Source organism: Urocitellus parryii, chromosome 5, assembly GCF_045843805.1.
Source record: "Urocitellus parryii isolate mUroPar1 chromosome 5, mUroPar1.hap1, whole genome shotgun sequence".
Lineage (NCBI taxonomy): Eukaryota > Metazoa > Chordata > Mammalia > Rodentia > Sciuridae > Urocitellus > Urocitellus parryii.
Window position 1 is genome coordinate 40,491,882 of NC_135535.1, and position 16,272 is coordinate 40,508,153.

At 37.4% G+C, this 16,272-nt stretch overlaps 1 pseudogene; it reads left to right on the forward strand.

Moving 5' to 3' along the window:
• Positions 1–2,552: 2,552 nt before the first annotated feature.
• On the forward strand, positions 2,553–2,727 carry LOC113188610 (U2 spliceosomal RNA; annotated as a pseudogene).
• Positions 2,728–16,272: the final 13,545 nt, after the last annotated feature.

Genomic DNA, 16,272 nt, shown 5'->3' on the forward strand with positions numbered 1-16,272 from the left:
ACTACCATGCATATTGCAGTCTCAGAAAGCCTAACTTAAAGTCTCAGGTAGTCCTAACCACTACCCACACCACCTCTCATTACCAACAAGGGGTCAAGGTTGTAGGAACAGCCTCTTAAATGATGTATTTGTAGACATTCCCATATACAATACAATAAAGATGGACCATGATTAATTGTAGTGGTGGTATAAGGAAGAGCTAATTTCTGAGGTGAGTAAGCCCGGATTATTTAGAACTTAGTAGACCATGACCAGCCTCCTGAATTGCACTGGAAAGCAAATCACAGCAGAGCGGAGGGACCAAATAGCCTCCTGTAATGTGTTCCCTGCGGCTTGCTCACTTAGCACTTTGCACCACCAGAGTTTGTTCTATTTGCTTAGTTTAGAAGTCAATAAAGCTGTGCGCAAAGCTGCTAAGCACACATAAAATACAAAAATACAACACATCAAGAGAAAATAAAGCCAATAAAACAACAATGCCATTCTTAATGAACCCTTGGGTTCCCGTCATGGTCCAAGACGGTCTTAGTGACACAAATATGTCCTTGACATCTTACTAGATAGAAGTTTTATGATGATAAATAATTCACTTTAAGACTATCTTAGTCCCATGTGATAGGCTTCAGTGGTCACTAAACACAGGTGAATAAAGAAAAACCTGGAAACAATGGCCAGGAAAGCTACAATCCTTGAGCATCAACTTTAGCCCTTTTTTGAGAAGACACTCTTGATTTAAAACACATCCAAAAATGAACCCCAAAATCAACCCAAATGAAGACCTGAACCTAGAAGAAAACATAGGGAAAAGCTCAACCTCAAACTTGGCAATGATTTTTTGGGTATCACAGTGAAAGCTCAGACTACAAAGCTCAAATAAATAGAACTATAAACTTAAAAGCTTCTGCACAACAAAGGAAACAATCCAAAACAACAAAGACAACCTACGAATTGGGAGAAAAATAGTTGCAAACCATACATCTGATAAGGAGTTCATATTCAAAAATATAAAGAACTCACACAATTCAACAGCCAGAAATCGAACCCAAGCTCAACAAATGGTTAAAAATGTCTGAAGAGACCTTTCTCCAAGGACAACATACACATGGACAAAAGGTATATGATAAGGTACTCAACATCACAAACCAGGGACATGTACATCAAAACCACAACCATCACCTCATACCCTGTTTGACTATCATCAAAAAGACAAAAGACCACAAGAGTTGGTACATGTGTGGAGAAGAGGGAACCCTTGTACACTATCAGTGGGAATGTAGATTGGTGTAGCTGTTTTGGAAAACAGTGTGTGGATGGTCCTAAAGAAATTAAAAACAGAATCACCATGACCCAGAAATCCTCCCTCTGAGAATATGCCCAAAGGCAGTGAAAACACCACATTATAAAGTTATATGCATCCCAAGTTCATTGCAGCATGATCTCTAACAGCCAGGACATAAGGAAATAAGTGGGGTGGGGCTTAGTTCAGTGGCAGAGAGCTTGTCTAACATGTGTAAGGCCTAGGTTTGATCCCAGCACAGCAAGAGGAAAAGAAAAAAAAAAACATAACATACAGAAACTACTCAAGTGTCCATTGGTGGGTAAAGTGATAAAAAAATTATAATATATATTTATGGTGGAATATTTTTCATTTGCACACCACTGACGAACCTGAAGGATTTAATGCTAAGTGAAATAAGCCACGCACTAAAAAATATTGTTATGCACTCACATGTTGACTGTAAAAAGGAAGAAAGACAAATACACAGAGAAGATAAAATGGGCTACCAGGGTCATGAAGGGAGAAGAGTAGAAAATAAGATGTAAGCCAAAGGGAAAAGAGGATTTTGGAGGACAGATAATATGAACGAATATGACTTAGAGAAAAGCTATATTCAATAATGAGACTTTAACAGCAATATCATGCACCCTAATGTAGAATCCAGACAATTTTACTATCTAGATTTAAAGCTATCTAAACATCAAGAAGGATAAACCTTAAGATTTACACTAAGCTCTTCTCTCTTCTGCCCCCAGAGCAGGAGTCCCCACAACCAGGGATAGTATTAACTGAAGTGTATGACCCTAACCAGGGCTGTATTAACAATCTTATAAACCAGACCTCACTCTCCCACACACTACTCTAACCACCCACACATCAGGCACTTTGGATTATATGCAAGAAAAACACCTGATCATGCTCAAAAGTCAATGAGCCAATAACACACGAAGAGTTTCTCAGAGTCTTAAATGACTGCAAAGGTGAAAAGAATGAAGCAGAGTTTTAATTCCATTGAGTCAATACAATGCTGCTGCTTCTCCATGTTTAGAAAGGAAATGTTCTACTTAAGTTGGTGATGCCCTACTTGTTTTATATGTTCTTATGACTGGGGTGTGCAAGTTATTAAACTGTCTTGGGCTTAACAGAGTTGTAATGCATCTGATTATCCCTGAGGTTTAAAAGCAATAGGGAGGACACTTACCCACTTTTTTATTATTATTTTTCATAGCTTAGGGAATCAAAAATGCTCTTTGTTAAATGAATTAAAACTATAATCACTTCTTGGCCTTTTGGCTAAGATCAACTCTAGTATCTGTTCTTATCAGTTTAATATCTGATAAGTCCTCTATCTGAGGATTTTTGGAGCAGGGAGTTGGAATAGGAGCTTGCTCCATCTACTCCACGCATCAACCTGGTATTGCAGTACTTCCAGGAACAGTGCACCCCTCATCCATTAAAAAAAAAATGCAGATAACTAAAAATAATGCCAAAGAACCAGTGGATGCCTGCCACTGTGAGGATGGTCAATTGTCTCATTGTAAGAAAAAAGCACCTCTTCTTGGTGAAAGAGATAATTCCTGTTCCTAGCCTATGGAACAGGCATCTTGAGAAATAACTGTATTATAAGCTTTTTAGCAGTTAACAAATGAGATGGACTATATATTTATATTTAATCTCCTATTAGAAAAAGCTTTAGTTTAACTATAATTTCAAAGTCAAATATGAAGCTGCTGGAGTTTATTAATGCTGAAAATGTGATCTATTTAAACCCATAATTAAATCAAAGGGGAGTTTAATGAGAAATCAATAGATATCACAAAGAAGTATCTCTGTGGTTCTTGCAGTTTCCAAGACATGAAATAGCTTCACGATTTCGTAGCGTGTGTTTGGAGGCCCGTCCCTTGTTTGTGCCATCTTCCCCACTGGTCTTCCAGCTGTCAGATTAAATATAGCCATAGGTTGGATACGGCCACACCAGGCAATTTGTAAAAACAAACAATGAAAATAACAATGCAGATGTTAATAAAACTAAATTAACTGCAATGAAAATGATATTCATGCTGGCCATGAGTGATAGTTGGCTATTATTAATGAAATCTATTTCATTAGAAACATTACAACAAGGCAGTCCTGCCCATTTGGAGGGACAATGGAATCTAATTCTCTAGTCGTCTTCTATCTTCCTGGGGCTATGTGACTGGATTCTGACTAATAGAACATGGGTAGCAGAGAATTAAATCAGTGCTAGACTTGGACCTTACAAGAGCCAGTTTGATCCTCCATACCCTCTTTCCACTCACTGGCCATCTGGATGGAAGATACAGTTAAAAATTCCAAGGAGGCTCTGGGGCACATACAGAACCAGGAGAGAGGAGGATGCTGAAACCCCAGGTCACCTCTGGATGGAGAAAAGGCCAGGTGCGCCTCCCAACTTTCAATTACACATACCTATTAATGTTAATAGGTATAAATGTTCGATAAATGTTCCTTATTTATCAAAACTTAGAAAGGGTGGGCTTTCCTATTGCCTTGCCCTGACCCTGGGTACAGGGGATTGAACCCATGGACACTAAACCACTGAGCCACATCCCCAGCCCTTTTTGTTTTTTAAAATACAGGGCCTCATTAAGTTGATAAGGTAGGCTTTGAACTTACAATCCCCCTGCCTCAGCAACCCAAATCGCTGTGTGCCACCATGCCTGGCCTTATCAAATCCCTAACAATGAAATCTAACATTCATTGGGCACTATACATTCTTTCTAGAAAATTCTTTCATACAGTTGTCACAAGAATCGTCAGAGCCTTGATAGCCCAGTGGCAAAGCTGATGCAAGGAAAACGCCAGTAAACTGAGATTATATACCAAGACAAGTCAGATCTTGGTGGAAACTACAAGACCAGGCACCATGCCATGTAATTGAGATACAGAGAATAAGGAGAGTGCCTGACTTTGAGGGGCTTACACAGACAAGTGGAGAAAAAATTTATACTTCCAGGACTCAATGAACTACTCCGACAAAAAAAAAAAAAAAAAAAAAAAAAACTAAAAGTGCAGATGAAACTAAAGAACTTCCAGGCATCTATGGAATAGTAGCTTCATGAGAATCCTATTATTCATTTGAGTAAGAGGATTCAACCCAGGCACCACCCTGAGGGTTTCCCTACCCTGAACCCTTTGAGGAACTGAGGAATCAAATCGCCAAACATCATTTTGGTACCTTGGCTCTCTGATGGATTATTAAGTCTTCCAAGCAGCCTGGGGTTTAGTTATAACTTATGTCACCTCTTGATTAATTGCTGCCTGCCCATTTGGTAGGCTGCTGCTGATTTCCAGTAAGAAAATGCTGTACCCTTTAGCCTCCAGCTGTGTTTTTCCCAATGCTTTAAACATTCTTTTCTTGGTCTGCCTTACTTGTTTGCTTCCTTTTCTGAGCTTGCACACCACCCTGTATTTTCACTTAATGTCTGGTCACTGGATCTTTCTTATTGGTCTGTCAAACTACAGTCAATTATGAGCCACCTGTGATAAATGAGGGCTCACTCATCACGGGCTTGACACTAATATCTTTTTCAAACAGTTTTAAATATCTTTTAAAATTCATTTAATAAGTGCTTACTTTCTACTGGTTGTGTGCAATAGATATATGAATACAATGATGAGCAAAACCAAATGTAATTCTGATCCATCACAGAGCATACAGTATGGCAATGGACAGATACTAATGAAATAACTAATGTCAATTAAAATTGGGATAAGTGCTATGGAGCAGCAATCAATATAAGACACAGTATAAGGTAGTGGAAACAGCACGGTACAACAAAGGGTGAATGGAAGTTAATTAGGCTGATGTTGATAAGAATTTCATTTTACATGGAGGGCCCAGCTTTGGCAAGGGCTAAGTGTTATAGTGAACATTGCAAACACAGGGACTTAAAAAATGCAAAGTGATTGGAAGCTAGGAAAGATAAAAAGAGGGACCAAAGCCAGATTCTGTTAAATACAGTGATATTTAAGTCCCTCATAAGTAGAAAACATTGTATTGGGGAGTTTCCTGGAGACACCACTGACTTGTTACTTATGCCCACCCTGTGGGCAGTCTTCACTACAGTAGCATGGCCATCTAATGAGAAAGGTCAGTTGGAATCTGTCTCAAACTTTAGCTACAGTGATAAATGGCCTCATCTTGGCCCTGGAAGATATTCCAGTCCATCTCAGATCACTACCCTGGACCTACTTACCTGCCTTATCTGCCATGGTCCAAGGCAGAGGACAAATGATCACTAGCACATCCTGCTATGCCTGTATTTATGCCATAAGCCACATGGAAAGACCCCAGAAACTTGAGAAAGTCACCAGGTTTTCTAAGACCAGTGTTTTGCAGGATTTGTTCTGTTAGCTAGGGTTGGAATCCTGGACAGCATGGTTGGAACCCTGGGGGATGAAGTTAGCCTCATCATGCCACTTGGAATCCTATTGATAAAAGCCTTAATTAAATACAGTATGAGACAAATTAAACAGATTTGGTCCAGCTTCTGCCAGCCAGATTAATTAGAGTGCCCAATGGAATGACATACTCATGGGAAAATTCTCCAGAAGCCAAGATGGTACAAAAACAAAGTGTGGATATTATTAGGAGACCATTTTCCATGAGTTCTCAGCATTTATGCATTTCTTATAAGTGGAGGTACCAAACAGCCTTTGTTCTGCACTATCTTTTCAAGGATATTCTTGGAGAAAATAGCTTGGGAAGATAAAAACAGTGCCTCTCTCTGCAACAAAGGGCAAGTTTGTTTACTGTCCAGTATAATAAAGATAATGTTTATATCCAAGCCAAAGATCAGGCAGGTATGCTGAAAGCATATTATAAGAGATTCAACTTCCCTAGCTTTGGTCACTGTTCCTTTTCTAGAATGCAAGCTGCTGCCTGTGCAAGCATCACTCACCTCTCGCCGATCTCTGCATTGCCCTCTGGGGACAGGAGCTCAGAGACTTAGTCCAAATGTTAATGCTCCGGCTACTACTATTGCTCTGAGCAATGAAATCCTTTGCATCTGATCAGAAGTCTGTCTCTTGCCAGCAAACATAAATTCTGGTAGGCTAACTTATTAAGCTAATAAATAGGGTAAAATTGCAGACCTGTCACATTTCCTGACACTTATAACCCTCAATGGTAGATAACATGATGTTCATTTTTAAGATGAGGAAACTAGGGTTCTGCCATACAATGTGTGGTGCCTTAAACTATTTATTTATTCATTCATTCATTCATCCATTCCTTTATAATCATTCAAGCTTTAGTTAAATGTTCCAGGTCCAGATGTGGTGTATGGAGAATCTGTGCCCTTGGGCTTGATCTTACTTTTTTTTTATCCAGATGTCCAACATTAAATGTGCTACATTTATGTAATGGATGACCAGTGACCCTGGGATAAACCACCTTAATACTTGAGGTTCCCCTCACCACAGGATTGGCATGTGGTCTAAATTGTTCCAAACAAAGTCAATTCTAAGACTCCTGTTCTAGCATTGTGAAAGGGCATTCAGTGCACTTTTAGATACTGTAGTATGTAGTATGTGGCCTAGAACCCGGTAGTTATTTTTCTGTCAGAAAATACTCAAGAAAAGACAACTCAAAAATGATATGGTCAAGGCAGTCACAGAAAAATGGTGCTGGAGCTTAGGTCAGGTTATAACTGATAAGAACATAATGGTGTACTTTGGTTACATTAATCTAATATCCTTTGCTATGTGTCCCACAAAAGTTTGGGTGTTGAAACCATAATTCCCATGCAGCAGTGTTGGAAGGTGGAACCTAATGGGAGATATATAGGCCATGAGGGCTACACCACATGAAGGAAGTAATATTGCCCTCATGAAAGCAAGTTAATTCTCAGGGGTGAGTAGGTTCATCTTCCTTGGCTCTCTGTTGCTTGGTGCAATGTCACAAAGCAACAAGAAGGCCTTAACCGAAGCTGAGCAGACGCCAATACCATGCTCTTGGATTTCTTAGCCCCTAGATCCATAAACTAATCTTTTCTTAACAAATCATCCAGTCCATAATATTCTGTGATAGAAACCCAAAATGGACTAAAACATCTTCATTAAAATAAACTTCAATGCATTTTGTCCAACTTGCAACTGTGAAGTTGCTGATTATCTTATCTGCATTTAGAACCCATCTTCATTGTAACTACACTGGCTCTCACTTTTCCCACCTAAAAAGAGGTGACTTATAGAACATTTCAAGGCAACAAGAAACAGGATTTTTAAGAAGACAGCCAAGTAATGATACCATTTTTTTGTTTGTTTTGTTTTGTTTTGTTCTGTGTGTGTATGTGTATGTGTGTGTGTTTTTACATGCCGAAGAATTAATAGTCTTTCATTGTCCAGGGTTGCTGACATGATCAATCTATTCTAAGCTGATAAAAGGAGAAAATAAAATTATTGAAAGCTATCTAAAGCATCTGGCAAAGGCATGAACAGTATGCTATATATTAAAATGCTTATCAGATAGAGAAATAGATGTAAGATTCCTGCTGCCAGAATCTGTGTTAACTTGAACTGTTAAGGGCACAGCATATTTGAAGAATTTCAAGTAGTAGAATCTTTACGAGGGATATAGTAGTGGGAGATTAATCTGGCAAGGGGTCAGATCATAAAGGGCACCACAGTTTGATTTGTAAATTAATCAGGTTCATCTTTATTCTGCAACTCCTATGTTTTAATTTGGAAGGCAGACTATATGTGGCATGTTCACACTCTAGAGGTATGATTATATTGTATGTATTTGGGAGAAATGTACATACACATGGTGATAGGAAACATAACCATCTTTAAATTCTAAAAGGTCCATGGATTAAAAAAAGGTTATGAAATCTGTTAGAAGCATCTGTAGGAATATTTTCCTCAAGGAATTCTGGAGAGAGATCTGTCTGGCTTCTGGGCTGCATATGAATTAGGCAGATGGTATATTATACTAAAAGAAGGGAAATCAGGTGAGAGACTATGATATTGGGGACTGAATTAGAACAAGATATATTCCATGCTTGTATAACTATGTCAAAATGAATTCTACCATCTTGTATGACTAAAAAGAAACAAATTTGAAAAAAAGAGAGAGAGATTATGAGAACTGCCATAGAAATGATGCAGATGGAACTTACGTTCTTGGGGCGATCATGAATAAGCACAATGGTTTTAAATATGTTCATATTTTTTAATTGCCAAGGATATACTCATGAAGAACAGTATTAGATACATAAGTAGTTTGCTGGTAATGTCTCTGGATAAATTTCAATTAATATTAAGCCTGATACTGGTTTTACTTTATCAGAACAATCTGATAACTGTCAGTTTGTAGGTAATGCAGTTAAGTGTTTCTGTCTAGTAAAATATAATTCCCAGAAATGACCTGCAAGAAGATCTCACAAAGCTGTGTGAGAGGGAATATGAGCAAATAGTCTTAATTAAAACATTCCAACTATGTTTGCATAATGGTAATATACAACATAAGAAAATTTATGCAAAAGAGCAAATACACACACACACACACAAACAACAACAACAAAAAGATGCTCATCATTGTTAATAAGAAAAACCTTTTATTTCTCAAAGGGGAAACATACTGAAGTCTGAAAATATCAAATGTTGATAAGGAAGTTGACCAATTCTTGTACTGCTAGTGGAAGCAAAACTTGGTAAAACCACTTTGGAAAGTCATGTGTGGACATCTAGTAAAGCCAAAGATATTCATACTCATGGTTTCATAATACCCAAAATCTACAAACAAATCACATTACATAACAAAAAGGGACTTTGCAGATTTTATTAAATTATGGATTTGAGGTAGGAAGATTATTCAGGTGGGCCCAATGTAATCACAAAGGTCCTTGTAATAGCAAAGAGGTAGGAAGGTCAGGCCAAAGGGAGATTTGAAATGCTACATTTCTGGATTTAATAATGAAGAAGTCATCACAAGCCAAGGCATGCAGATGACCTTTAGAAGCCTTTTCTGCTCAAGTTAAAAACAATATTCTCCTTTCCAGAATGGAAAAGGAACATAGCCCTATCCATACACTTATTTTAGCCTAATGAAACCAGACTTCTGATCTTTAGAATTGAGAGAACAATCTGATTTTTTTAAACAAGTGTGTGAAAAATTTTTATAGCTATCATAGGAAACTAATCAATATCCTTTATCTATAAATTCCACACTTAAGAGGGTCTAGAGGAAATCTCATGTATACAAGGTAACTTTTTCAAAAATTGTCGCAGCCAGTGGTGCACACCTGAAATCCCAGAAGTTTGGGAGGCTGAGGCAGGAGAATCTCAAGTTCAAAGCCAGTCTCAGCAAAAGCAAAGCACTAGGCAACTTGGTGAAACCCTGTCTCTAAATAAAACACAAAATAGGGCTGGGGATGTGGCTCATGAGTGCCCCTGAGTTCAATCCCTGGTATCCCCTCCCCACCAAAATATTGTTGCAGCACTTATATAAAGGTATAGCACTACTTTGGTCTATTATTAGGCCAAAGAATCCACCAAGATATGATTGTACAAAAGGGCATCACACGCCAGTAAAAATAACGCTACATGTGGTAACAGGGATATATCCTCGAAACTCCACAATGAATGGAAAGAACTTAGTCTACCTTTTAACTTCAAAACACTCCAAAACATTTTATGATGTTATAATCCATGTCTACATAAAGAGAATAAAATACATATAAGAATGATAAACATTAAACTCAGAACATAACTCCCCTTGAGAATAAGACAGCATTATGGTTTGAAGAAAATGTGAAGCAAATAAAATATTGAGATTTGGTGAAGTCTGGTGGCAAGCTGCCGTTGTTCATTCTCTTTCTGTACTCAACGATGACTTCATTTCAGACAAAACACTCTGCAACAACCTCCCCACCTACAATCACCACCACTTATGCCAATGTTGTTTTCTCACTTATATCAGATACTAAAATGAAAATCCTAACAAAGCCCCTTTACTTTAAAGAAAAGCACGCTGGGAACTGTAAGTTTAGGAGGTCATAGTAAAGGCAGGTCTCAATTTTTCATCTCAGAATTCCTGCAAACCTCAAAACGAACTGAGGACGTCAGTGATCACTGGGTTATGTGGGTTATGATTATCCATATCTACTCATAAAGAATTAAAATTGCAGCCCATTTTTAAATATTGGTCATTCATTTAAGCTAGATTTTAACATGTATAGGCTACAGCAATGCTAAGTATGTAACAGTAAAAATTTTTCAAAGATGAATAGAGTGACGTTGTTCTACATTTTTTTTATTTACTTTTTAGGTGTAGATGGACACAGCACAATGCCTTTATTTTTTTTTTTTAATGTGGTGCTGAGGATCGAACCCAGGCCCTGCCCGTACTAGGCGAGTGCTCCACTGCTGAGCCACAACCCCATCCCTTGTTCTACATTTTTATAAATCTTTTTCTACCTGGGTTTTTAACATTTAGTTAGATTCTGTTGTGATGCACCGTTTTCACTGAAATATAAAGATTCATAGAATTTATAGACACCAGAAAGATTTGGGGGGTATCCAAGAGTCCCCCGGCCTAACCTTGAGAACTTTCATTCTAAAGAACTGAAGAATATAGTCAAAAGTGTAATAACATTAGTCTTAAAAACAGGCTAAAAAGCAACAGGCCATCTGAAGACTAATGAAATTATAGAAAACCAGAAGTGTATTCCTCACCCCCACATACTTATCTTCAAGTTTAAAAGATAAAAATTTTGAAAAAGGAACTGATAAGCTTACTATTATTAAACAGAAGGTGAAAAAAAAATAAACATTTAAAGAGAAGATAATTTTGATTCAAGACTTGGAAATATTATTAGGTAATGAATTCATGAAATTTCCATTCCCATGAGTGTTCCCCACCCAAAAAGAAGATAATACTAAACAAATAAGAAATGTTTATTTCTATTTGTAGATATAATTTGCTTCCTATGAAAGAGAAAAAAATCATAAGAGAAAAATCAGAATACTAAACCATTTGAACTTCTGTTACAGAACTTTATAAGAAAATCAAATCGGATAAATTTTTAGGCAATCATCATTTAATTTAAATGTGCACTTGGTATATAAATAAGGTTATTTCTGCCAGGAGATCAATGAGAGTACATTAAAAAAGGATAGTGACAATGGGAACACCACCATCCGCCCCCATCCCTTGGTACTTTGGGGAGTACAGGGATAAGCATAAATAATACACAGCTAAGGTTCAGGGCCTGTGTTCATCCCCAGCACACACTTCAGAGTACCCAAGCAGCCTTCTTGGGCCAGATCCAAATAACTCCTGATAGAAATGTAAGTGCCTCAGGCTTGTTGCTAACATAACTACCTGGGGCTTATCTGATCAAAATCCAGGAGGATTAAGGTTGGGGGCAGGGAATGTTCACACATCAAAGGCCCCTTATTCTGGGAGGCATTTAACTCTATGACCATATACTCAAGCTTCTCCAACACAGGAGATTCTTGGTTTTAAATATTAATTAGGTAACACTGCCAGAAAATAAGTACCATTATTTTTCTCCAAATTACCCATTTATGAGTCAGCCATGAGCTTATTTTTGAGTAAGTTTTCTTTAGCCTTTTAAAAATCAAGTGAAGAGATGAACTAGGTAAGGCAAGCAGCAGCTACATTAAGATAAAAGAAAGCTGAAGAAAAGCATGGTTTCTAGTATCAATTAAGCAAATTAGTAAATTAACTAGGGCACTGAATATACACTGTATATTTTCCCCCTCACAATTTTTTTGTCTGGCATGAGAGAGGTCCAGTGCATCGTAAGGGAATCCAACACGGTTAACGTAGTCTTCCAACTTTCAGATTCATGTGTTGCTATCAACACTGTAAATTTAAATTCTGGAACAATGCCCAGAATTTCTTGTTAACTGAAAACCAAGCATATCCCTGAAAAAAAAAAAAAAAAGGATGCCTCCTCCCTGGATGAATAATGCACATTTTGCCTCCTAATACTTTTGGCAATACATTCTTGGAGTATTTTTCTGGCCCAGTTCCATGATATCTGTTCTCAAAACGATGTGTGCCATTGGCAGAATAGGTAGGCAGTTTTAAAAACAACTTTGTACAAAACAGAATCAAGTATGATTCATTTTTATTTTACACAAGTAGTTGATACCAAGTACATCTTAGAGAGGGAAAGAAGGTCATAAAAACTATGTGGCATATCACAGGGATGTAGGACTATGGAACCCAGGAAGTTGTCACTACCAAAAATATTTGAGGTCAGACTGTTTCAGAACTCAGAATTTTTCAGATTTTAGAAAGGAGATGTGGTACACACTCTCTTTGTCATGTGGGTTAGCACCTTATACCATAGTCAAACACATTCATATTCCTGAAACGAAACATACTTTAGGAATTACAACCCAAATGAGATGTGAAAAAAAAAAATTATGTTACCTGCCAAAGGCCACTTGAGTTACATGGGAACTAGGGAGAAAAAAACACAAATGAGACAGATGAGATAATAGACTAAATGAAAAGCTTTGAACAAAAATGAAATAACTTGAGAGAAAGAAGGAAAAGAGAAGGAAGGCAGAGATAGGTTCAAACACTCATGGTATCAACAATGGCCTGAAAAGTCTTGATTTCATGGCCCAACACAGCCCCTGAGTGAGAGGAAGGATCAAAGTTACAAACCTGAAGATAAGATGGAGTCGTTTTTTAGTTGCCTTTATTGTTGTCGTAAGAGGCAGAACTACAACTGAAAGATGGCCATCCCCTCCTCTCTCTGAATTATTACATGGCAAAGACAGGTTACGGTTGAAAGTCCTATAACTGGGACATTTTCCTGGATTTTCCAGGTGGATCAAATCTAACTATAGAAGACCTAAAAATAGAAAACTTTCTCTGGCTGGAATCAGAGATGTGGAAGGAAAAAAAGGTAGGGGAGGTGGGTGGAAAGACTTAAGTGTGAGAGTGATTTGACCCACTGCTATTGAGGGCAGACGGGGAAAGACTCTTGGGAAGGAGATGAAGGAATGTAAACAGATGCGCCAGGGGCAAAGACTGTCCAGGACTGACAGCCAGCAAAGGAACAGAGACCTCTGTCCCACAACTGCAAAGAACAGCATGAGCTTGAAATGGTTTCATCCTCAGAATCTCTAGAAAAGACTTAGAACCTTAAATGGTTAAGTAGAGAACCCACCTGAGCCATTTTAGACCTGCATTTCTGCCTTCAGAACCATGAGATAAGAAATGGGTGTTAAGTCAAGAAATTTGTGATGGTTTTTAATGGCAGTAGTAGAAAACTAATACACCAATCTATGTGTAAAGTGATGGGGGCTGGCTGCAGGGGAAATGGCATTACAAGTATGAGCTCAGAGCAAAATTAAAAGTATCTACTATGTGCTGGCACAGTGTTGGAATTTATATAAATGATTATATTCATTAGTCATGGTCAAAGCTCCACTTTTCCGATGCCTGTGATATTGCCATCAATAGGATTTATAACTTCACAATTCCTTTACACAAACTGAATACATGGGGGAAAGACTAAGCCTTCCCTCAGTGGAAAACACTGAGTATGTGTCAAAAGGAAATCAAGCAGTCTAAGGGCAAAGATCTTCAAACTGACTTGTGTTTTACTGAACATTCAAACATCACTTAGCAAGTGATCAGACAGAGGAGTTTATCATTTATTGAAGACAGAATGTTATAAATATGAGATGTTGACAATTTAGAGCCTTGTAACAGTTATGTCTCAACAGACCCAAATTGCTTAAAATTTTGTTTTTGTTTAATGTCTCTTACAAGACACATCGAGGACTGCTTAGACAACCACATTCTCTAAAAGCCCTGGCTCATCCTACTATAGTTTAAACAACACAGGCCAACACTGTTGAAGTATATTGATGTCTCACAGTCTTAGAACTCACAGTCTAGAGTCAAAAGGAAAATACACAATGCACACTTTTTGAACTAGTCACTTTTCTAAAGAAGGCCCTGTAAGCAAATATCAAGCACAACAAATATTATTTTATAACAGGAGACTATATTCAAGTAAAAGGGTCAAAGCCTAACTTTTTCTAGACATTATCACAGAGACTATTTTTAACTATTTTCTGTGCTATATTGCATAAAAATTTCCAAAGTTGACTGGAATTAAGAAATTCAAACCAGGCATGGTGACTCACACCTGTAATCCCAATGGCGCAGGAGGTTTGCGGTTCAAAGCCAGCCTCAGAAACTTAGTGAGGCCCTAAGCAACCTAATGAGACCCTGTCTCTAAAGAAAATATTTTAAAAATGGTTGGGGATGTGGCTTAGTGGTAAAAAGCCCCTGGGTTCAATCCCTGGTACAAAAAAAAAAAAAAAAAGAAAAAAGAAAATTTCAGTAACCAAGCACATTAAACATCATTTAATAGGACCTCAGTACCATTCGAAGTTCTACTCATTTTCTCATCATGCCTAGTGCCACAATATTCAGAAATGACTCTTCAACAATATTTTTACAAATATCATTCAAATGATTTCAGGCCTCTTCAAAATTTCTACTTTTCCTAGGCCCATTTCACTTTATTTTTGAGATTAGGTTTGCTATTAGAAAACTTCACTTTTCAAATCAAGTTGTAACCTTTCCAAGCATATTCAAAGTAGGAATCATCTTCTCAAAACTGGCTGTGAAATATACATATCTTCCTTCTTAAGTCTGCCAGGTAATTATGGGCCTATAAATCTCTGAATGACTACAATTGCTTTTTATCTAAACCATTAACTTAACTTTATTGAACTAGAAAATTAGAAAATAAAAATAGACAGCAGACAAAATAAAATTTAAACCTAACCATAAAAACCCGGGTATGTATATTAAAATGTATATCGTACATCAAGAAAAGGAGGAACATGTAATGGCCATACTGTCAAGAAAAGCATTCAATCACCAGTATATATTGGTAGTTAAAGCATATTGAGAAACTATGCCTATGTATTTAATAAGAAAAAATAATAAAATTTAGGAAGCATCCTTTTTCTAACAACGAAAATGAGATTTAACTGCACATTATCTCATTTAACATTTGGCATTTAGAATATATTTATTTTCAGTTGGTGGAGAAAAAAAAAAAAACAACAACCAACCAAATCCCACCATAGTTCATGATTTTCTAAGTTATCTTTCACAACTGCTTTTGTGCTTTTCTCGAATAAAGCTCCAAATGAAAAAACTTAAATGTCTTCCTGAATTATGGTCATATTCTTTCCTTTTAAAGACTTTAGGGGTGTATAGAGAAAACTAAAAATAGGTTTACATGTCCCTGAAAATCGGCATTGGTCCAGAGGATGAATCTGGCCAAGCTTAAAAGAGAGCCACAGAAAACCAAGAATATTAATAAAAGATGATGATCTCCCTAGCCCTGGAGCTAATGAATATGCCTCAGGATATAGAATGCCATATGATTTTGAAAAATAATAAGTTTTGTAGACTGACCTTTTTCCAGGATTAGATTAGTTTGAAGCAATCTATAAGGTCTGATATTTTCTTGGCCCTTAAGATAGTTTACAGCTATAGAAAAAGTGCACTTTTGCCTAGAGTAAACAGTGGCCTGTCTCAGATAACTGAAAACCTACAGGTCTTGGATTGAGAGAGGTTTTCATCATGTTAATCATACTCCTCCCAAAGAGCACACAATAAGACATCCATTAATCCTGGTAGCGAACACACCATTGAATACTAGCCTGGAATCACCTGGCATTTATCTTTCATTTCTCACTACACTCCATTAAAACAAATGGCACTCGTGTTGCTAATGCATAATTTTTCTCACATGAGAATATCTTCTGGGGAAATACCTGTGACAGCACAAAAGAGAGGAACCAGCTTGATAATGCATGGAGCTCAAAGGGAGAAGGGAAACAAGCATTATGTAAGTGAGAAGAAGCTGGAAAAGCAATTTGAAGGAGATGATTACCAAAGTAGCAGATGCTGGCTTCTAAATTTTATC